This window comes from Pinus tabuliformis, chromosome 5_1 (assembly GCF_031772625.1).
Source record: "Pinus tabuliformis cultivar Carrire ecotype Pingquan chromosome 5_1, CPIR1, whole genome shotgun sequence".
Lineage (NCBI taxonomy): Eukaryota > Viridiplantae > Streptophyta > Pinopsida > Pinales > Pinaceae > Pinus > Pinus tabuliformis.
The window spans coordinates 501,208,286-501,232,966 of NC_142305.1; the positions used below are offsets into that span (position 1 = coordinate 501,208,286).

At 36.5% G+C, this 24,681-nt stretch overlaps 1 long non-coding RNA gene across 1 annotated transcript; it reads left to right on the forward strand.

The window, feature by feature from the left end:
* The first annotated feature begins 1,538 nt into the window (after positions 1 to 1,538).
* LOC149165682 (uncharacterized) lies at positions 1,539 to 9,893 on the forward strand. The gene is made up of 2 exons (XR_016260108.1): positions 1,539 to 1,656; positions 9,214 to 9,893. It is a non-coding gene; the product is annotated as an uncharacterized LOC149165682 (long non-coding RNA).
* Positions 9,894 to 24,681: the final 14,788 nt, after the last annotated feature.

Genomic DNA, 24,681 nt, shown 5'->3' on the forward strand with positions numbered 1-24,681 from the left:
GGCTGCAACAAATGTTATTAATATTTTCTCATTTGTTGCATTGGCGTCCACTGTACTGTATTCCACTGTACTGTATTCTGCTCACGTCTTGCTTCCGATGTTCATTGAACATATGATTGGCACTTATTACATGGTACGGTTGCACTTCGAAGCATTCTTTTCACTTCTGGATTGAACATGGACATGGTCATCAATTTCTACATCGGCTCTTGGCTGCATGGTATGGTTGCATCTTCAAGATAGTTTCCTGGGCAAGATAACTGCTTCGTTTTGTCGCTGTTTCAAGCGAGCGTGTTACTTCTTGCAAGTGGGCGTGTCACAATCTGGGTTGATTACATGCTTCTAAGCAATGGATATTGCTCTTCGTCACCCATCTCATCACTTCTGGGTTGCATATCTGCTTCTAATTTATATTGTACCGCAAGTACCATTGCGGAATGCCTTCAATCATCTATATATTGCATTGAGTACCATAGTGGTGCTTTCTTCCGCATTTAGTCACCAGGGATGCCTTCTCTGAGTCAGCACATATATTAGAATGTCTCTTATTGGACCTTAAGCTTCTTTATGTCTAGTGACCCGAGTTGCATCAAACTAATAGAGATTTGGAACCATTAGTTGGATGTAACTTTAATGCAAACACTGTGATAATATTATTTCATTCCTGTTGTATTGATGTGAAACAGAGTATGCATATTTAATTTTTGTGGTTGCCTAATTTACAAAACTTGCATATTCAACTTCTGTTGTTTGATTCACAGAGCTTGTACATTCACTCATTCTTTTGAGACAGTGATCTTAATTCATACTTGTGACTTTTGGTAAACATTGACTATTGCATGAAGGAAAGTTAATCTCTAAAACCATACATTTGTAGCCTTTCTGACTAGTTGTTTACAGAGTATTGATTGGTATCTCTAATGCCATATCCCTGTAGCTTCTTCAAACATTTGTTTGCAAGGTATACACAATCAATCGTTAACTTTATGATGCTTTCAATTTACACAATACTTACATGAAAAGCTCTGCTGCTTTTTGGATGAAAAGCAGATGTCTGGTCCTTCAGTGTTGAGGAATCATGTTGTCTGCCTGGAGCAAATTCAATGTTCCCTAAGTGTAATATAGCTGCCAACCAATCCAGCACGTCACCCCTCTTGTTTCTTTATCTATTTGAGTGGTTTGCTAATCTGCTGAGTGGTGTGTGTTATGTCATATTCTAGTGTGATAACTGCTGTGGTTTGACTTCTGATTTAAGGATCCTGTGTGTATAATTTTTATGCTTTGTCTCTAAGATTTACAGAACTCAACTAAATTTGTTTCATATTTAATTCTGGAAATCGGATGGTTGTCCGTGTGGTAAATCTTTATGGGAAGCATTATATACTTCTTTGTGTGAACACTGATCAGAAGTTATAATAATATTCTTTCATATGCTCTGAGGTGACTCACTCTTTCAACACTTTGTTTTTGAGCTTTGTTTTAGGGTTTCAATGTTGTTATCAATAGGTAATGTTTTGATGAAGTGTTGGTATAGAGGGGTTTACGTTGTTCTTTATCTTGGCAGTCATATTTCGAACTTCAGTATCAGAGCTGCGCAGTGGATGCTACCGGACATAAGGAGTCTCCGTAGCTTAGCAGACATTTGCGGTTCCAAAGGTGCGCACAATCACTTCGTGTTCTATAATCATTTTCATTGTTCAACTTGTTATTATGGTTCTCTGGTTGTAACTGCATTGCATCAGTAAACATAATATTGCATCGAACACTTAGTCGTCATCATGTCTTCTATGTCTGATAAACACAAGTTGCAATTAGTATTGCAAAAGCATCACTTATTTCGTGTGGACAATTTCTCATATCTAATTGGAGACTGCCTATTCGATAGTTTAGAACTTTTGCTAGATTTTCGATACACATCAGTGGAGCTGAGGAAAGGAACAATAGAATATTTTAGAGCCTGTCTCAAAAAACAAGATAGTGAGGCAATTTTGTCTTATGAACATGAACTGCATGAAGCTTCACTTAGAGAAATGCATAACATTAGCAACCGTGAAGTCTATTTAGACAAAATGGCTAAATCTGCCTCAAACAATATACCCCTAGCATCTAGAGGTCTGTGGGGAGATATTTTCTGCGTCCATTGGTTGTCAAACTGGTTGAAAATTCCAATTAGGCTTTGGTCCAAAACAAAGATGCGAGTGTATTTGCACTTCAATTCAAGTATTACAACGAATACTTGTGACATACTGTTCCATGACAAGGACCCTTTGAATGGGCACTTCGAGCCTTTGGTTCATAAGCAGCCTACAATTCGTTCTACCTTCCAACAACAAGCCGATACCTCAAAGAACAATATCGAACCACAGCCTGAGACAAAATGTCAATCAATCAAAGCTAAATTACACGCACCTTGTCACTTAAACAAGCATGTGCTTAAGGACATTGCTCAGAAGAATCAGGAAAGGCAAAACGTAGGCATTCAATACAACATAAGTACAATGGAACAACAAGTAGTTCTATACAACATAGAAGATGTTTGTGACACACCTATGTCTGATAAACACAAGTTGCAATTGGTATTGCAAAAGCATGACTTATTTCGTGTGGACAATTTCTCATATCTAATTGGAGACTGTTTATTCGATAGTTTAGAACTTTTGCTAGATTTCCGATACACATCAGTGGAGCTAAGGAAAGGAACAATAGAATATTTTAGAAACTGTCTCAAAAAACAAGATAGTGAGGCAATTTGGTCTTATGAACATGAACTGCATGAAGCCTCACTCAAAGAAATGCATAACATTAGAAACCGTGAAATCTATTTAGACAAAATGGCTAAATCTGCCTCAAACAATATACCCCCAGCATCTAGAGGTCTATGGGGAGATATTTTCTGCATCCATTGGCTGTCAAACTGGTTGAAAATTCCAATTAGGGTTTGGTCCAAAACAAAGATGAGACTGTATTTGCACTTCAATTCAGGTATTACAACAAATACTTGTGACATACTGTTCCATGACGAAGATCCTTTGAATGGGCACTTCGAGCCTTTGGTTCATAGGCAGCCTACAATTGGTTGTACCTCCCAACAACAAGCCGATACCTCAAAGAAACCTTGTCACTTAAACAAGCATGTGCTTAAGGGGATTGCTCATGAAAATCCGAAAAGGCAAAACATAGGCATTCAATATAACAGAAGTACAATGGAACAACAAGTAATTCTAAACAACACAGAAGATATTTGTGACACACTGCACACAAAAGATGTTAGTGACACACGGGGGTTCCGATCACTTACAAACTTGAAAGAACATATTAGAACCAACAGACGAACAGAAGTTGTAACTTCTTGTCGATCAGACAAACAATCAAAAAGTCTATCTTTAAGCAATTGTCGATCAGACAAACAATCAAAAAGTCTATCTTTGCGTTTGCTTAAAGGCATCATTCGGGGAAAATTGAAAACACAGAAAATAAGACTTGCCTTCAACACAACAATAATGAAACAAGAAATAGTCATAGAAAACATGGACTACAGCCCATGTTCAGGAAGATCAACGGATCTATCAGCGCGATCAACGAACCAAGTAAAATTCGAGACACTGAGAATTCGATCACTTAGAAACTTGGAAAAACAGATTAGAAACAACGCACAAACGGGAATTGTAATCGCTTGTTCATTAGGCAAAGAGACAAAAAGCTTATCTTTGCATTTGCTTAAAGGCATTATCCGGACAAAATCGAAAACGGAGAAAATAAGACTTGCGTTCAACACAGCAACAATGAAACAAGAAATAGTCATAGAAAACATGGACTACAATCGATTTGCAACAACATCAAAGGATCGTTCAGCACAATCAAAGAAACCAGGAGAATCCAACCTCTCGATTCAATCAAGATCAATGAACAAATTACCAGAATTATCAGAATTTGATCAAGTATATCAAAGGCAAGTAAGTGACACACCTATTTTCAATTGTTCATCATGTGAAACAACTTTTTTCAAAAGAGACATCTGCTTTGTGAAACAAGAATGTCAAGCAAAACAAAATAAGATTAGGAAACTATCAACTAGTTTCGAGAATGTTAAATCTCGTGTTGAAAATTGCTACATTTGTAAACATTGCAAAAAAGCAATTGAACATGAAACAATTGCTAAATATGCAGTCCCTGAACACATAAGAAGAAACAATGGCACTAGAACACTGAGAGATCTCACTGAACTAGAGGAAAGACTAGTCGCATTAAGATTGCCCTTCTTGCAAATAAAAGAAATGGGCCATCGACATAAGAAGTCGCAACTGGGCTTAACTGGAGGAGTCATCAATGTCCCTACTAACATTTCCAGAATCCAATCTGCATTGCCTCGAACTATAAAAGACACTGACACGGTTGCCGTTGTTCTCAAAAAGAGTTTAAGATTCAAAAGTGCTTATGCATTTGGTCGAGTTCGAGTTCACAAAGTGATGAAAGCACTAAAACAATTATGCAAAAGGATGCTTTACAAGCTCGAGAACGCTACCATAAATGACAATTGGAAAGAGACATTCCTACAGAACCAAGAAGCTTATGAAAGTTCAAGTGACACTGAAGATAGCGAACACGATAACCAGGACAACGATGAACCAACGACAAAAACATTGGTCCATGGATTCATTGATGCACACACCGTCCATGACCTTGTAAATAAACAAATTAACATTGCACCTGCTGCTGGATACATGCCATTAGGAATCTTCAAAGATAAGTACTCAGAAGAAATGAGTTTCCCATCGCTTTTCTATGGCAACAAACGCCCAGCTGACATCTCCAAAAACTTTACATATCAAAAGATTTGCCACTGGGAAGTGCTGCATAAAAGCCACGATTTTGCTTATCATACTACAAACCTGTTCTATAAAGCAATTCGCATTATCATAAATCAGGTGTTGAATACAATGTGGATTAGAATTAGAAAGGGGCAGTTGAAAGGTAGAAAACTAGTTGCAAAAGACGTTAAGTCAAAACCGAACCTAGATCGTATTTTAAATTCTGACATTGGGTACATGGACCTAAAAACAATTCGTACCTCACCTGACTACCACCAGCAAATACGGAACAAACTCTATGCAATGATACGACAACTAGGGCCGCCCACTTTCTTTGTTTCGTTTAGTAGTGCGGAGCATCTTTGGGATCCTTTAATGCATGCATTGAGACACATAAAACAAAACACTAGAAGACCAAACACAGGCGAACTTGATGAAAATGAACCTAGCTCATTAATAAGAAACGACCCTGTTACTTGTGTACGTTACTATAGATCTAGGAGGGATGCATTACATCAATTGATATCTCATGATCACAAGTATTATGGAGAGCTCACTGACCACTTCTATGTAACTGAATTCCAAAACCGGGGCAGTGAACATGAACATGGCTTACTATGGATAAAATCTGCACCAATCTATGGTCAAAATACAAATATTGAAGTCGAAGAATTCGTTGACAATTACTTGTCAACTAATTCACTATTACTTGCAAGTGAACTTAGAGTTCTACAACACCATTGTCACACAAAAAGTTGTAGGAAGCGTGCAAATTCTAATTGCAGATTTAATTTCCCAGTACCACCAATGAAAGTAACAAAAATACTTGAGCCTCTTGAATTCGATAGTGATAAAACAAAAGCACATGCAAAGCTAATCTTTGAAGCAATAAACAACACAAGATACAGTGAAAATGATACATTTGATAGCTTTTTAGCCAACCTTGGACTAGTACACAATGAATACATACATGCTATCCAATGTACACTAAAGCGAACAACACTCTTATTGCAAAGGAACCCAGTTGACACCTGGACAAACAACTTCGCTAAACATATTCCAGGAATTTGGATTGCAAACACTGATTCCCAATTTGTACTTGATTCATATGCAGCTGCAATGTATTGCAGTTCTTATATGACCAAAGAAGATAAAACACTGACAAGAACATTTAAAAACATACGCGACAATCATGTGAAAACAAAATCTGATATCCTAGATACCATTAGTTCTTTGGGGAAAGCTTTGGTCAACTTGCAACAAATGTCTGCACAACAAGCAGTGCATATTGTGTTATCGCTCCCACTAAACTCTTGTGTTCTCCTGTCGATGATCGTGCATTTGTTCTTAAAAGACAAAAAGATCTGCAGAAGGAAGCAGATGACTCAGAAGACATAATGTGCCCATCAATTACTGACTACTATGCTCTCCGACCTACTGCTATTGAACATGTCTGCTTAGCAGAATTTGCATCTAGCTATACAAAGAAAGGACAAGAACGCAGAAAACCAAGTAGACCATGTGTCATTCGATCTGTTAGATATAACAAATACAAGGACATTGAAAATCACTGTAGAGAGCAATTGATGTTATACTATCCTTATCGAGGAAGTGAAACTGCAATTAAGCAACGTTACACAAGTTGGCAAGCTGCATATGTTGCGGTCGAAGAAATAGTCAAGCAAAATGAACAGAAGTTCAAATTTGCTACAACAACTACATGGGGTGACATAGATGACGCAATGCACACAGTAGAAACAGAAACTGGAGAAATATTTGACATAGATAGTTTGAAATCAAATGAAACAGAAACTATAACATTTAACAAATCGATAGATGACAAATATGAAAACTACGACTTCCAAAATGACTTGGGACATTTGCAAGATAGCAAAAAGTTTGCTTTACCATCTACAAGGCCATATGAAATCGTGAAACAACCACGTATACTTGAAGACGTAGAGTACTATGAATTAATGCGACAATTAAACACCGAACAAGCAAGCATAGTTACTGATGTTATAACAAGGAAATTGTACAGACCAGACGAGCTAATCTACCTATTATTAACAGGAGGTGCAGGAACAGGCAAGACACACACAGCCAAGGCAATCTTCCAATCCTTAGTACGCATACACAATGTGGCATTGCCTTATAACCCATCACAACTAATAGGAATAATCGCTGCATACACGGGCAAAGCTGCCTTCAATGCTGGTGGTGTCACATTGCATTCTGCATTCTATTTGCCCTTTAACAAAGCAGATTGCCCCTCACTAAACAATGAAAAATTGGACACATTATCAAAGCATTTCCAACAATTGTGTGTCCTCCTCATAGATGAGGCATCGCTCGTTGGTGCAACAACACTATATCAAATTGATAAGCGCCTGCGACAAATCTTACACACACCAACTTCATACTTTGGCAATGTTGACACGATATTCTCCGGCGATCTTTACCAGGCAAACCCAGTCAGAGACTCCCTGATCTTTGAAAACCCAAAAATCAACAAAAACACAATTCCATATGCCTTCTGGCCAGAGAAAATAAAATGTTATCAACTGCACACAGCCATGCGCCAAAAAGACCCATTGTTCATTGATGTACTAAATAGGATGAGATTAAACATGCAAACAGATGAAGATATCGCTTATGTAAACAACAACTGCTATAGGGTCCCACCTTCAAGCCCAGTCTTCCCACACATTTTCTATCGCAACAAAGATGTCCATATTCACAATGTGAAAATGCTTTCCCTAACAAAGGGGGAACAAATAATGCTCATTGCAATTGACAACTACGAGCTTCCTGGGTCGAGTTATTTTGCTTTTGATAAAACAATCTCACTGCCATCAACAATTACAGTTAAACAGAACATGCTAGTTGAACTATATGCAGGAAATTACAATACAAACGATGGATTAGTAAATGGTGCTGAAGGGATTTTCAAATCCTATTCATCTAATAACAACAGGCCTGACATTGTCTGGATAGAATTTTCAGACCCAGAAATTGGGAAACAACAAAGAAGCAACTTCAAACAACTATACGACATAAATATAATGCCAAATTGGACACCAATCTTTCGAATAGCAAAATCTCTAGCAATGTCTCGGAACAAATTACAAATTACAATTCGAAAACAATTTCCCATCCAATTAGCCTGTGCCCGGACAATACACCGGACACAAGGGTTGACATTGGATCAGCTTGCATTTGACCCAACTGGTGTGACAAAACATGGTCTAGTCTACACTGCATTATCACGTGTTCGAACTATTGACTCACTATACTTGATTAACAAATTGACACAACAAAACTTCCATGTCAAAAACAAAATAATCAATGAGATGGCACGGCTAGAAACAACTGGTGCATGGAAACTAGAATTCGCAAAGAAGAAATCTGTTAACAAGGATGTTTTATCGATTGCAAGCCTGAACACACGTAGTCTACGTGCACATCTTAGTGACGTGATTCATCACAGTGACTTAATGGACAACATGATTCTATGTTTTCAAGAAACTCATTTGTACACTCCACCAGTAGTCAAAGAATTCTTATCATTCAATTTTGCGGCTGCACATTGTACACATGGAATTCTTACTTGCATAAACAAAAAAATACCTATTAGAGCAAGAAAGACATTTTGCAAAAACAAAACAGAGCTTACCCTAATTGACATGTACTTCCAACGACCAATTTGTTTAATGAACATTTATGCAGCACCATTTGAACAAGTATCCACAATAATGCAAATAATTCAGGAAGCAAAGTCGCAAACTACATATACTGACTGTGTTTTTTTAGTTATTGGTGATTTGAACATTGACATACAACAAGAAACAGCTCGTAGCAAACTCTTTGTACAATTTATGGAAATGGAAAACTTACATGAAATAACAAGCAAACTATCTCCGCACCGAAACACAGTAATAGACCATATCTGGACAACTTTGCCTATGAAACAGTGTGAGATAAATGTAACATGGGCTTATTGGTCTGATCACAGCATATTCTATGCGCTATTACAGCTCTAGTGACCCTTGGAACAAATCAATTTTAGCCTGTAGCAAAATCAAAGTAGCATTGATACACAAGTTTCTCTACAATTTGCTAAACTTCTTATTCAAGGAAACTTCATATTTCCCTGTTCAAACAAACGCTGTGTTACCCGAGCAATATCAATCTCCAATGGCCATACTGAAAGTCTATTTCTTGTAGCTCCCTTGCAACACTCTGCGTTAACTGATCTAGGTATGTAACACATAGAATAACGTTATGCACAGATTTATTATTACATGGAACACATTTTGCTTGTAGACCTAATAGAATACATATTTATTATTACATGGAACAAGTTTTGCTTGTAGACCTCATAGCTTGTACTCGTGTTGTACAGATAACTAATAAGAAAACACAGCACGAAGAAGTAACTCCTCCAGAGCCTTGCTGCTTTTCAGATCAGAGATTGGTAAACAGATAATTAATATGAAAAGACAGCACGAAGAAATACCTGCTCCAGAGACATGCTCCCTCTCTGAGACTTGTGACGTCTCAGAAACTGCTAAAAAGTAACTAAAAAACCTTCAAATCTATTCTTACAAGTTTTGTAGTACAAACACAATGTTAATTCAGATTCTTCAATATTGTTCTACAAGCAGAAACAGGAAAGTACATCAAGTTTTGTAGTACAAACATAATGTTAATTCAGATTCTTTAATATTGTTCTACAGGCAGAAACAGGAAAGTACTTCTGAGATAGCAGCCAAGCATCAACTTTGTAGAACAATCACAATACAGGAGTTAAAAGGGCTGAAAATGGGAACAACTTTTCACGGCCAGGTTCTAGTGATATACAAAACACTGGTCGACAAAGCCCACGGAATTGAATTGTTACGTGCTGACCTGGTGGACAGCAAAGGGCATATGACAATTACGCTAAATGTGCCACACAGCCTCATTGCTGCTACTGAAGCGAAGCTTCTAGTTGGCCAGGGAATCTGTGTTACAGATTTCAAGGTCTCTGCTAAGACAGTCTACGACCATGGAATACAGATTTGTTCCCACGACAACTATTAACCAGCTCACCCGCACAACAGCTGAGTTTGCAATCGGCACAGTTGCCGGTCTTGTGACAACAGTGAAAGAAATAGCTGGTCAATATGTCATAACTATCAAGGACGGCCCAACTGAAAAAGACAAAGGCACGGTATATACGAGTTCAACCATTTATTCTTTTTAACATTTAAATCATCTATACATTTTAAGTAACCGTTCACTTAAAAGCAATTACATTTAACACTAGTACATTTTGCAACGCAGGTCTATCTTTTCAATACATTTAAGCCAATTTTCAAATCCATCCAACAACAAATTTCGAAACAAGAAGCACCAATGGTCCTGTTTCGAAATGTTGCCCGAGGCAAAGAACGTGGCTCATTACGGACATGCAAATCTACATTCATTACACCCGTTACTTCAGACAGGGTACTTGGAGACCTGAGAAAACTACTTGCCTCAACAACAAAGGTCCTCTCATACTCCACAAAATATATATTATAAATCTTTATTTCCTCTTCTCCTAAATCACGCACGTTCATTTAACATCCTTTTAGCATTTTTATTACAATATCTAATGCTAGGCTTGTACTGAAACATGGACCAGGTTAAAGGTATGCTGACTATAGCAGACATACACGCAGAACCCTTTGTTATAATCTGTAACAATTGCTCTCTGCCCGCCGATACATTTGGAACAGTTATCATGGACCAACTTAACTGTTCTACATGCAAACAGCTAACTACATATCGACGCAGTTTGCAATTAAATTGCACAATCCAAACAGAGGGAAATGTTCAATACAAATGCATCCTAAAGGACAGTTTACTGCTCGAACTGTGTCCATCCTTAACAGGACTGACGTATGAAAAATATCTCGAAGACGTTGGTGACGTTACATACAGTTTGCGAGATTTCCATGTACACAGCAACTTCCTGTTGGATAGTTCGGATGTCATTGTCCGGACAGATTGACACATTTTATCCTCTGTAGGGTGTCACTTTCTCTGGTCTACGAGTTCATATTTGCTGGAAGCTTGGAATACCATCTTCATAGAATTGTTATATCTGTCTTTATTATTATTTGAACATAAGAACTCTTCCTCTGGGCATTTTAGTTTCTGTTGGGCTGAAAATAAACAACTCTGATGAATGTTTTGATGCTTCGGATTACCATCTTCTTGCTACTGTTATACCTGTAGTTACTCTTCCTTTGGGCATTTACTTTCTACTGGAATGAAAAGAAAGAAAGCTCCTTATTGTTTAACGGCAGAAGTTTGTCATGCCATTGGCAACTCAATGTTTTGAACTCTTGTATCAGTTGAATTCACTTAATATCCACTTGAAACATTTTTTGTACTACTCTTTGATCTGAATGACTATGCTGACTGCTTTCTAACAAATATTTTGGAGAAGCCTGATTCTTCCTGCAAAACTCATGGACTGGCTACAGGTGGTGAATGAAGAATTACATTGTCATTGAGTCATAACTATGTGTCCTGAATTTAAAATGATAATAAAGTTGTTATGATTCTTTTCTTCTGATGCTTAGATCCAGAGCTGACTACTTTGCTTTAAACGTGATATAAAAATAGCTTCAGGTCAACAGGAGTAAAGAACTTTATTGATTTATTTCTTGTAAATCATCTAAGCAGAAATATGTTGGTGTTTTCAGATATGCAATAAAGGCAAATGCCATATAATAACTGATGTTGGCTTCTAAATTGACCAATGGCCTCAGGGCCGCATTGGTCAAGCATTTACTGATTTTTACTTAAGACAAATCTAACTATATTTCAGTCTTATTCTGTCTGATTTATAAAGGGAAAGGCATCTAGATCGAGGAAATACTGATCTGCTAGATCTACGAATCTGTTACCATAATGCAGTTAGTGCTCTCCAATTGCTTCTAGCATGAATGCCAATCTAGATGATACAGAATGGTGCATGCTGAACATCAGGCACTAGATCATCTTGTGTGTTCCTGAGTTGATTAGGTACAAGTATCATGCGGCAATCAAATGGAGGATTTCTTATACTACTTGAAAATCTTCATTCTTGACACATTACAAGCAAAAAGAATGCTATTATTTGGCAGACCTAGGCAAATTAACTATATTGTGTCAAAATTAGCTCACCGTAAAAACTGAAACGAATACTCATGGACTGGCTACAGGTGGTGAATGAAGAATTTGCTATTGCTGAGGCCCTCATGACCACTGTTCATGCAACAACAGGTAGGCATGGGCCTCTTTGTTTTAAGTCCTGAATTTAAAATGATAATAAAGTTGTTATGATTCTTTTCTTCTGATGCTTAGATCCAGAGCTGACTACTTTGCTTTAAACGTGATATAAAAATAGCTTCAGGTCAACAGGAGTAAAGAACTTTATTGATTTATTTCTTGTAAATCATCTAAGCAGAAATATGTTGGTGTTTTCAGATATGCAATAAAGGCAAATGCCATATAATAACTGATGTTTACCATAATGCAGTTAGTGCTCTCCAATTGCTTCTAGCATGAATGCCAATCTAGATGATACAGAATGGTGCATGCTGAACATCAGGCACTAGATCATCTTGTGTGTTCCTGAGTTGATTAGGTACAAGTATCATGCGGCAATCAAATGGAGGATTTCTTATACTACTTGAAAATCTTCATTCTTGACACATTACAAGCAAAAAGAATGCTATTATTTGGCAGACCTAGGCAAATAGTAAGTGGATCACTTCTGTATGCCATCGTAAAGACCATCTATTCTTATGCATGTTCGTATGGGCTTCATATAGAGTTTAGTTTAACAGTTCTTCTTGTTGAAACTTCTGAGAGGATCCCTTTCTCATTATTAATGCTATTTCCTATTCACTGATTTTATTTTGTTTTTGTTTTCTTTCGATGTATGTTTTCTATCATACTTTTTTAAACTTGTTTTGTGTCCTTAGTCAGACACATCCTAATTCATGATTGCTTACAAATGATGTTCAGAATCAGAGGATTTTGTACCGGCTGTTCCAGTTGCTGCTAAAGAGAAACCAAAAAGTGTGTGGGATGAAGAGGCTTTGGTCCTTAGTCACACATCCTAATTCATGATTGCTTCAGTCTTATTCTGTCTGATTTATAAAGGGAAGGCATCTAGATCGAGGAAATACTGATCTGCTAGATCTACGAATCTGTTACCATAATGCAGTTAGTGCTCTCCAATTGCTTCTAGCATGAATGCCAATCTAGATGATACAGAATGGTGCATGCTGAACATCAGGCACTAGATCATCTTGTGTGTTCCTGAGTTGGCAGACCTAGGCAAATTAACTATATTGTGTCAAAATTAGCTCAGCGTAAAAACTGAAACGAATACTCATGGACTGGCTACAGGTGGTGAATGAAGAATTTGCTATTGCTGAGGCCCTCATGACCACTGTTCATGCAACAACAGGTAGGCATGGGCTTCTTTGTTTTAAGTCCTGAATTTAAAATGATAATAAAGTTGTTATGATTCTTTTCTTCTGATGCTTAGATCCAGAGCTGACTACTTTGCTTTAAACGTGATATAAAAATAGCTTCAGGTCAACAGGAAATACTGATCTGCTAGATCTACGAATCTGTTACCATAATGCAGTTAGTGCTCTCCAATTGCTTCTAGCATGAATGCCAATCTAGATGATACAGAATGGTGCATGCTGAACATCAGGCACTAGATCATCTTGTGTGTTCCTGAGTTGATTAGCTACAAGTATCATGCGGCAATCAAATGGAGGATTTCTTATACTACTTGAAAATCTTCATTCTTGACACATTACAAGCAAAAAGAATGCTATTATTTGGCAGACCTAGGCAAATAGTAAGTGGATTACTTCTGTATGCCATCGTAAAGACCATCTATTCTTATGCATGTTCGTATGGGCTTCATAAATGATGTTCAGCATCAGAGCATTCTGTACCGGCTGAATGGTAAAATTCCAAAGGTCAGTCACAAGGTTTGCTGTTAAAATTTTTGTATTTATTCCATATTCGGGGTTTAATCTTGTTGAGATCATAAAAGGACAGTGCATCTATTTTGATCTCTTCAACAAACCCTAATCCAGTAGTAGTGCAAACAGCTTCTTGCTCATCATAGGGTCCGGTTTCAGGGTCCGGTTTCATCTTAGTAGTACCATTTGCTCCCCATGTCAGATCGATATGCCCTGCCGCTTCCATATGCCATTTGCACCCCATGTCAGATCGATATGCCCATCATTAAATACTGATCATATTTAATCTACCGCCACAGACTCAAAGGGGCACCTAATTTCGCATTTACTACTGCCGCCACATCCATCATTCCATATGCCATCTCAACCCCATGTCAGATCGATATGCCCATCATTAAATACTGCCCTGATCCAATCTGATCTTCAAGATTATTTCTGCACCTAGATAGATTGCCCGATGTCAGATACATCACTTCTACCGCCAAATACATCATTCCATATCCCATTCGCTCCCCATGTCTTATCGACCACTTAATTGCACCTCAAGTATTTTAGCACCATTCACACTTAAAACCACCTTACAAACACGTTGAACTTTTGTATAAATTGGCCTCCTCTGCACCTGGATATTCACATACACCTCCCCGCTTCACATAACATGGAATCCATTAGCATAAGCCAACTTACTGAACTCACAGCATTGTTTCTCTTAGCACTTATTCTCACGACTCTTCTGATCATTGACATCGTAAAAGTCGAAAGACAAAGGAAAAAGAAACCAAAAAAAAACTAACATCTCTTTTGGATTATCTTATGCATTGTCTTATTTCCCCGCTTCTTTCTCTATTACAGGTGTACAACGGATGCTTCAAATATGCATTTGGATCCGCCATCACCGTCTCTGCTCAACTGCAGACATCATGTATCTCTCGGCCTACAGTGAATGTCCGTGTCCTAATAACTTCATAAGTTAGATAAGAACTTGAATCAGATCGACTGCAGTGTGTAATAGTTTTGTCATTAAGGCTTTTGCCTACCTTTTGCTCTTAGGAAAGCAACTCGATGCAACAAAAATCAATGTCAATTTGCTATCTCTGATTTCAACGATGCTTTTGTTAATGGGTGACACTTCTGGTATACAGAAGCTGCATTTTGCTTCTTAAAAACTCAGTTCCTTCCAATACCGTAAAAGTTTATATTAATATTAAGTTATAGTTAATTTTCTTAATTATTCACATAATTAACAACGTCATTCTCATTGCTTAGAAATTTGTTTTATTCATTAAAATTTTCAAGCACTTCACTTTCGGATGCACAGTAATTTGAACCTGCAGGAAAAGAAAAAAAACCGAACGGCTGTCAACGTCCTAATGATTACAGCATAAGCTGACTAAAGCGTAGAAAAACACTGAAATCAATGGGGGAGCCTCTAGGCCACCTGCTATTAGCTCTCCGATTGCTGATCCCTCCACAAGTAGCTCTGGTGACGCATAGCTCTGGTGAGGCATTAACGGCAGCATTAGCATGAATTATTTCGTGAAGCCCTGGCGAGGGGGGCCAATCTCCTAGATATGGTTATGGGTCTGGATCAAACAGTTACTAGAGAACCAGCAACAGATCCAGTGCAGCTACTGTCAGACAGGCTCAACTTCACGCAGGGTGTCCTAATAACTTCATAAGTTAGATAAGAACTTGAATCAGATCGACTGCAGTGTGTAATAGTTTTGTCATTAAGGCTTTTGCCTACGTTTTGCTCTTAGGAAAGCAACTCGATGCAACAAAAATCAATGTTAATGGGTGACACTTCTGGTATACAGAAGCTGCATTTTGCTTCTTAAAAACTCAGTTCCTTCCAATACTGTAAAAGTTTATATTAATATTAAGTTATAGTTAATTTTCTTAATTATTCACATAATTAACAACGTCATTCTCATTGCTTAGAAATTTGTTTTATTCATTAAAATTTTCAAGCACTTCACTTTCGGATGCACAGTAATTTGAACCCGCAGGAAAAGAAAAAAAACCAAACGCCTGTCAACGTCCTAATGATTACAGCATAAGCTGACTAAAGCGTAGAAAAACACTGAAATCAGATTACAGTTTTTGTTAGTTTCTCAGTCCCAGCCACTTCTGGCAGCGTTTCTTCCAGGCAGTTGGATTCATGTACTAATGGGGGAGCCTCTAGGCCACCTGCTATTAGCTCTCCGATTGCTGATCCCTCCACAAGTAGCTCTGGTGACGCATAGCTCTGGTGAGGCATTAACGGTAGCATTAGCATGAATTATTTCGTGAAGCCCTGGCGAGGGGGGCCAATCTCCTAGATATGGTTATGGGTCTGGATCAAACAGTTACTAGAGAACCAGCAACAGATCCAGTGCAGCTACTGTCAGACAGGCTCAACTTCACGCAGGGACTCGCTGCGTCGCAGCTTTCCTTGTTTAAAATCAAATCAAGCTACTCTATCTCATTGCATTCTTAGTTTAAATTCAAACCAACTGTAATGTCCCTTATATGTGTAAATATTTATTTACTGCATATTTTTACAAACTGGAATGTTGATTAAGTTTATATATAATTAGTTAATTTTGATTTAAATATATGAAAAGTGGAATGCCAGAATAAAGGGAGTAATTGTTTAATTTAAATGATGTATGACAATTTTATTCTCAAGAAACAGTTGGGTTGGGCAGTTACCCAACTGTAACTACTTTCATGAGAAATTTATTCCAAGATCGTGAGGATGGGGAGGCATCTGAGATTAGTGAGGAATAGAGGGAAAGATTCAAAGAAAGGATATTAATGTGCTGGAAGGACAGACAGTGTGGAGACAGGAGCTCAAGACAAGGGTGGTGAAGACCAGAGCTATTACTGTTAAAGACATGAACTCAAGACAAGGGTGTTAAAGACAGGAACTCAAGACAAGGATGGAAGGATAGACACTAGCTCAAGACAAGGGTGGTGAAGACCAGAGCTATTACTGTTAAAGACAGGAACTCAGGACAAGGGTGTTAAAGACAGGAACTCAAGACAAGGGTGGAAGGATAGACACTATGGGAGCTCAAGACAAGGGTGGAAGGAACTCAAGACAAGGGTGTTAAAGACAGGAACTCAAGACAAGGGTGGAAGGATAGACACTGTGGGAGCTCAAAACAAGGGTGGAAGGACAGACAGTGTGGAGTGGCTAAGTCTGGTGAAGACCAGATAGCCATTACTGTTAAAGACAGGAACTCAAGACAAGGAGCTCAAGACAAGGGTGGCTAAGTCTCGTGAAGACCAGATAGCCATTACTCTTCGAGACAAGATAGCCATTACTCTTAAGAGACAAGATAGCAATTACTGTTAAAGACAGGAGCAGGAGACAGGAGCGAGGAGCTCAAGACAAGGGTGGTGAAGACGAGATAGCTATTACTCTTAAAGACAAGGGTGGAAGGATAGACACTGTGGGAGCTCAAGACAAGGGTGGAAGGACAAACAGCATGGAGTGGCTAAGTCTCGTGAAGACCAGATAGCCATTACTGTTAAAGACAGGAGCTCAAGACAAGGGTGGCTAAGTCTGATGAAGACCAGATAGCCATTACTCTTAGAGACAAGATAGCCATTACTCTTAAGAGACAAGATAGTCATTACTGTTAAAGACAGGAGCGGGGAGACACGAACGGGGAGACAGAGAGCGAAGTCATGCTAGTATCAAGGTTGGGAGGCAAAATAGTATTTAACGATTATTCCAATTCGAATATTAGTCATCGAATTTATTTATTGTTGAATGGTATAAATGTATGCTTTCTTTATAGGTTAATAGGAATATTTATAGTATCAGTATATATGTGTATGATGCCTATAGTTAAGCTAAGTAAAAACCTTAGATTTCAATAAGTTAATTCTTAAAACAAAAGAAGAAAACAAAGGGACAGAATAGCTGTAAGAGTTAAATCCTAAAAGCGTCAGGAAAGTAAAGCAACAAACATAGAATTCTGTTGGAAATAGTTACAGTAAGTTAATTCTTAAAACAAAATAAACATAGAATTCTGTTGGAAGTAGTTACAGTAAGTTAATTCGAAAACAAAGGGACGGAATAATTGTAAGAGTTAAATCCTAAAAACCTCACAAAAGTAAAGCAACAAACATAGAATTCTGTCGGAAATGGTCACAATGGTATTTCCATCATCAAGATGTAGCGAGATAAACCATGTAGCTAAATTCTGAAGAAATAGTTATGAAAACATAAATTTTTATAACAGTTTCCGGAAAATAGGAAAATGCCTAAATTAATAAGAAAAGGGGTTGAACCCTTTCGGCATTACTGGTTAGGGAAGGAGGCCGAAAAACCTTAAATTCATCATGAAATGAACAAGAACAAAGTATCAAATTAAATAATAGTAAATTGTTAAATAAGGGGTGATCGAGTCAATTCTATACGACCAGGATTATAGAACCAATACCCAGTAATAAACTGATTTAATGCAATTAATCAAACAAATATACTAGCCTGACAAAAATAATATACAGTGTTTGGAACCATTAAACAAGTTCAGAAAAATTTCCATTTACAGAGCTCGTATTCGTCAACCAACAAACGAGTACAGTGATTCGAAACGTATATTGCATAATTTAAGGAGAATTAGAATAATCACGGAAAATACACTACTATATTTCATGCAAACGATTAAATTTGGCAAAGTTTCCAAGTTCCCCTTAAGCGGCGAAATAGACTCAATTCTACAATAGTATTTTCCCAAAAGCAAAGAACAAGTCTAGATCATACACACGATAAAATCCACCGCTCTTAGCCGAAATGACTTCCATTAAAAAAATATATATATACAGTGGATAAAATCCATGCCTCGTAGCTGGAAAGTTCCCCATTAAATACATATTAGAATTAAAACAAGAATTAATACAGCGTTCAAAATGTTTCTCATAGAGGACATTAAACCTTTCGGAATTAACTTAGATCTCCTTTGCATACCCGGTCAGTAAGGGCGGTTCGAACTTCTGGCAGAAAGAACTGAGCCAAGAAACCCTCCAGCCTTTGAGCCCGTTGAATCTGTAAGGCACCAGCAAACCTTTAAATCGCAAAACAAAAAAAATTGGAATAAGAAAGATAGCCATCAATATTCAAAGACAATGCAAAAGGGAAATGTTTACCTGGTTCGACAGTGAAACCCTCCGAACAGCAACCAGAAGTAGGAGAAACCATAACCGTAGACCTGAGAAAACGAAAAGAAAACCCTCGGTTACCATGACAGGACTGTGAGGTAGGTATGATACACTACCGAACAATAACAGTTAACCTTAGACTCGCCTGAAGGAGGAAGAGCCATACCAATTAGCAGAGGGCAAGCTAGCAGATGACAAACGCAACAAAGGACGAGTTTCTCCACCCCACCAGGGCTTAGTTCCGCACAAGGCCGCATCCACCATCTGTTTGGAAGAGCAGAGCAACACTGTCAATCGCGCACAAGTATCCAAGCCAAGCAAAGCGCAGCTGGAAGCCATGGGGAAGACTCCAGAGAAGGGACCAGTAACCTAGGGCAGTCAGCCGCCCTAGAAGTTAACAAGTGGCGTTAATGCCTGTACCTTCTGACTTAAGAAATTAACCCTTTCAATAAAATCTATATATGAATGATATTGCACAAGTTCATTCAGATTCAGAGTAAATGATAGTTGTACCTTAAGGTTTTTATTATAGCATTAATAGCACAGATATTATCCTTTCTAATTGCCAATAACATCGCAGAACCGAAATAAGAGAATCCGACCTTCTATTTATATGTTCAATGCAGTTTATACCATATTACAATATAGCGTAATAATAAAATTAATATTTACCATAAGATGTATCGCATGGTAAAACAATTTTTCTCTATTGTTTATAAATATAAAAGATTTTTTTAATGAGGTATGTCACACCAACCACTCATATTTGGCATCTATGAATTGTTTATATGTGCTATCTTTATTTCATTAGCCTAACCCATAACAAAAGTTATTTTTCTATCTTTATTTATTCTCCTAGATTTATTTATTTTTTTATATATTTGTTCTTCTAGTGTTGGTTTTTACATATGCTCAATATTGGTATCGGACACGAAAACACAACTCATAGTTTCATGCCACTTTTTGAATGTCCATCAAATCGTTGTAGGACATATAATGCAAAAGGAAACATTCTGAAATTGAGATCCTCAAAGTTTTTGAAGTTTCAAGAGATACTTGAGTGTTTTGTTAGAAGAACAATGTCATTGTAAACTATGTTTAAATATTTTTTTTTCAATTTTTTGAAACATAGGAAATCTTTAATTTTTTTCATGCTAATTCTTGTCAGCATAGTGTTAAATGAACTTATCTCAAGTGGTATCATTAGTTAATTTTTGTCCCAATTAGTATCGGTTCAAGTCTCCAAAAATATGTTGACTTTTATGGTATTTATGAAATATTAGTTTTACTATATGAAATAGTGATAAATATTTCTATAAAATTAACGACTGTACTTAATAGAATATACTCATTATTATTAAAAAAAAACCTTTCCAACTTAACATTTCCTTTTTTTCTTGATTCAGTAAACAAAAATATGTTGAACAAATTCTTTCCAACTTAACATTTCTCCTCGATTTAGTGGACAAAAATATGTTGAACTGAAATATGTTGAACAATTTCTTTCCAACTTAGCATTTCTCCTCGATTTAGCGGGTAAAAATATGTTAAACGGCTACCTCCTTGATTCAGTTAGTGGACGAAAAAATGTTGAACAGAAATATGTTGAACAAATTCTTTGCAACTTAGCATTTCTCCTCGATTTGGTGTACAAAAATATGTTGAACTGCTACCACCTCGATTCAGTGGACAAAAATATGTTGAACAAATTCTTTCCAACTTAGCATTTCCTTTCTCCCTGATTCAACGGACAAAAATATGTTGAACTGATATACGTTTGATTTCCAAATTGTTGAGAATCGGGGAAGTAATTTTCCATTTTGCTTAATTATACATTTTCTTAAATATGTTGAACTACTATATGTTTGATTTCCAAATTATTGAAAATGGGGGAAGTAATTTTTCCATTTTTCTTAATTATACATTTTTTTTTTTTAATTTCAACGCCTTTTGAAAGTCATTTTCTACCTGTGTATGTTCTAGTTCATCTTGAGTGTGCTTGTGGAGTTTGGTCCCTATGTGGTACACTATGAAAATGTATTTTGATGCTATATGACTTTTCATATCTTTAACTTAATGTGTGTTATGATTCAAATTTAGGAGTATTTTTTTTTATTCTCTCATCAATGCCTTTAAGATTTTTAAGAGAACTTGGTTCTCTTTCACAGGGCATGCATCATAGATTTTATTCTTTTTTTTTGATATTTATGTTTGGTTTTCAAATGGTTGAAAACTAGGGTAGTTAATTTTCAATTTTGCAATCCCTATAACTTAATGATAAATAAAATGTATAATTTAATATATTCAAAATTAATTGATTATATCAAAATTAACTTTCTATATATATATATAAATTACAAAGATGTGCAAAACATACTTTTATAAATCTAATTGTTTGAAAAATGCAAGTATAAATGACTGGACATTATCAAGTTGTGCAAAAGATTAATTTTAAAGTTTTAAGTGCCCATCTTTTTACATTGTACCATGGGAAAAAGTTGTCTGCAACTATTTTATAAAATGTATCATAAAGTAATCTAAACATCACAAATATAACAAGTCCAAATAAAAAAAGAATTAGTACACAATCCACATGTTTTCCTTAATATTGAATTGCATTAAATTAGAAATTGATCAGTCCACTTTAGTAAACTCAATACTATATATAATTGTGAAAAGTATTATATATTTGAGTAATTAATAACTACAATCCCATAAAAATAATTAATAATAAATTTTATGAAATTGCAAAAGATTCGAGAGTTGCATTATAGAAGGCTATCCATGAAAATTATATAAAAAAAATTCCCTCTGTATTAAAAATTGGTATTATTCGTAATAAAATTTTTAAATAATTTTAAATATTTAAATAATTCCGATAAATTTTTCTTAAATAATAAATTATTTTCCACAAATCACAAAAAAATAATAATAATAATCTTGTATAAAAAAAATTTACCATATAAATTAATATTAAATAATATTCTCGGGATGCGGGTGACCATTAATATGCTTGCAATGAGAAGATGGGATGACGGCAGACGGGGTGGCCACTTGCTCTCGGCAAGCGGAGGCAGAACCATACTCTGTTTAACCATGAAGCCCACTCATAAACATGGCATTCTTCCCCTGATCCATTGTGCCTGCCCTCTGCAGGTGGTCGTGCATATTGAAAGAACCAGTACAGGGCGACGCTACTGGTTTGTTTGCAGCCTTGTTTCGGGCAAGGTCCATTACCACTCCCAAACGATTCTCTGCAATTCAGCACCCGCTCTCCAGCATTCGGATTCCTCAGCGCCCAATTCCCCTATCAATCCCCCCTCCGCTTACCCTGACGCTCTCTCTGCTCTTCATTCCACCATGGTTCGCCATCGTATGCTCAGTAGATGGGGCGGCTCGCGGGGTGGTAGCTCTCGGCCTCAGGCCAGGCAGTGAAGTATCTCGGACTCTCCGTCTTCCTCGGCGGAAAATCCCCACTATCCAAATACAAGAAGTGGCCATGGCAGAGCAGGCCTTCACTGCTCAAGCAGCGGTGCGGAGGTTGTGCGCTCTGCTCCCTTCCCTTTGCCCTTGCATCATACCCCCCATACCACACAATTCCAATTCAGAAGCTCTCTCAATAGACCGATCATCATCGCCACTATTTCCATCTCCTTTTCTGAGGAAGCAGAGCAGAGTATCCCGATGACCTTCTCCATGGACGAGATGCACAGAGCTGGACCGAGTCAAAACAGAGACAAGGAAGAAGCGCAAGGAGGTAATGGTGGTCGGAACAAACGGAATGGGAAGGCCATCGTTGGCAGCCTGCATGAGGAATTGGAACCGCAGAATGACACGCAGGCTGTGGAAAGTCGCATGATGGACGTGTCGGACCCGCAGCTGGACGCAGGCAGCAGAGAAGGCGAGCAACAGGCAGTGGGCCAAACTGAGTCAGACAACCCAGATGACTGGGCTTGCCCGATAGTGGAGGAACCTGCCACGGAGGATTTCACTACACGCGTCACGAATGCCAGGTGGCACTTCACTTAGCTCTTGGTTTTTTCTTCCTCTTTTTGTCCACGTTGGCGATCCAATGCGGATGTACTGCTGGTTTTCTGGGTGGTCAGCTGTTCTTGGGTGGAGTAGCTGGGTTTACAATGCTGGTTTATTCTTGGGTGGAGTAGCTGGGTTTACAATGCTGGTTTATTGGTTCTCTTCAGAAAACTGTGGATAATTTTTAGTGTTGTCTTTTTTTTTGCATCTCCCTCTCTATCAGACTGGTTTCCCCTCTGTTGGGGCAGTCTCAGATCTAGTTAAATGGTAGCAAGCTGAGTTAGGTTGTGTTCCTTCATGGCCAGAACACCTTTGTAAATACCTTTTTATTTTCTTTTAATAGATTACTCGTACATAGAAAAAAAATTATTAAATAATACTACATTTATTTATTTAATAATATTTTAATTATTTAGATATTTAAATAAACCTGGTAAACTTTTCTTAAATAATAAATTATTTCCACAAAACACAAATAATAATAATAATAGTTATTATAATAATAATCTTGTATTAAAAAACTTCACCATATAAATTAATATTAAATAAGACTTGATTTACATATTAATAATATTTTATAAAATTTAAATGTATCCCCCAAAACAATTCATTAAATTCTCCATAAATATATCATATCTCAGAATGAAACTGTTGGACATATTTTGCTACAATTAAAAAATGAAAAACATAAAGTGCGTCGTTTAAAAAGTAAGAAAAATACTTATTTTATTATGGATATTATTAATTTTATTATATTTTTAGATTAAAAGACACTTTCCAATAGAAAAATTGTTGTAATATCCAAATATATTATGTTATTTAAACATTTTAACTAAATTAACAAAAAATTTCAATAAATTATCTTTCACTCCAAAAAAAACTTATTATTTTAAGAAATTAAATAGATATATTTGTCTGCTAAAATTATAAAACCCATGCTATATATTTGTCCGCTAAAATTATAAAACCCGGAAGGAGGTAGACAGTATACTGCACTTACGACGATTTTCTAATTATAGAATTTTTAAATTATCGTGGTACTCATGGATTTGACAAGATCAATCGAATATAAGAGGCTTGCAAGTTTTATAAAAACATTATACCAGTAATTTTGAGTATGCAATCTATGCATCAATATGAAACATTATACTTTCAATGTGCTATAGTGAAAATATAATAATATTTAATCTCGGCTTAAATCACATGTAGAGAGATATTTGTCGACCGTCAGGATAAGTTGAAGAAACAGATCCAGTTTAGAATGTTAAATACTCTGAGCACAACGAGTTAAATAGTCTGAGCAGAGACTCCACCGACTAAATCAATCAACGGCTAATTTTAACCTTAGGACCGAGATCAAATTATTATTCATTAATTTAATAATAATATTATTATTATTATTTATGGAAATAAGCTAAATTATGTAAAAATATATAGATAAATAAAATACTTATAATGGCTAGTTTTAAAAACTTTAATTTAATAATTATATATATATTAACAAAATATATATATATATATTTTGTTAATATTATATATATTAACAATTTATATATAATTATATATATATTAACAATATATATATATATTGTTAATATATAATATTAACAATAATTATTAAACAATTTAAATAAATAAGTAAATTATCTTTT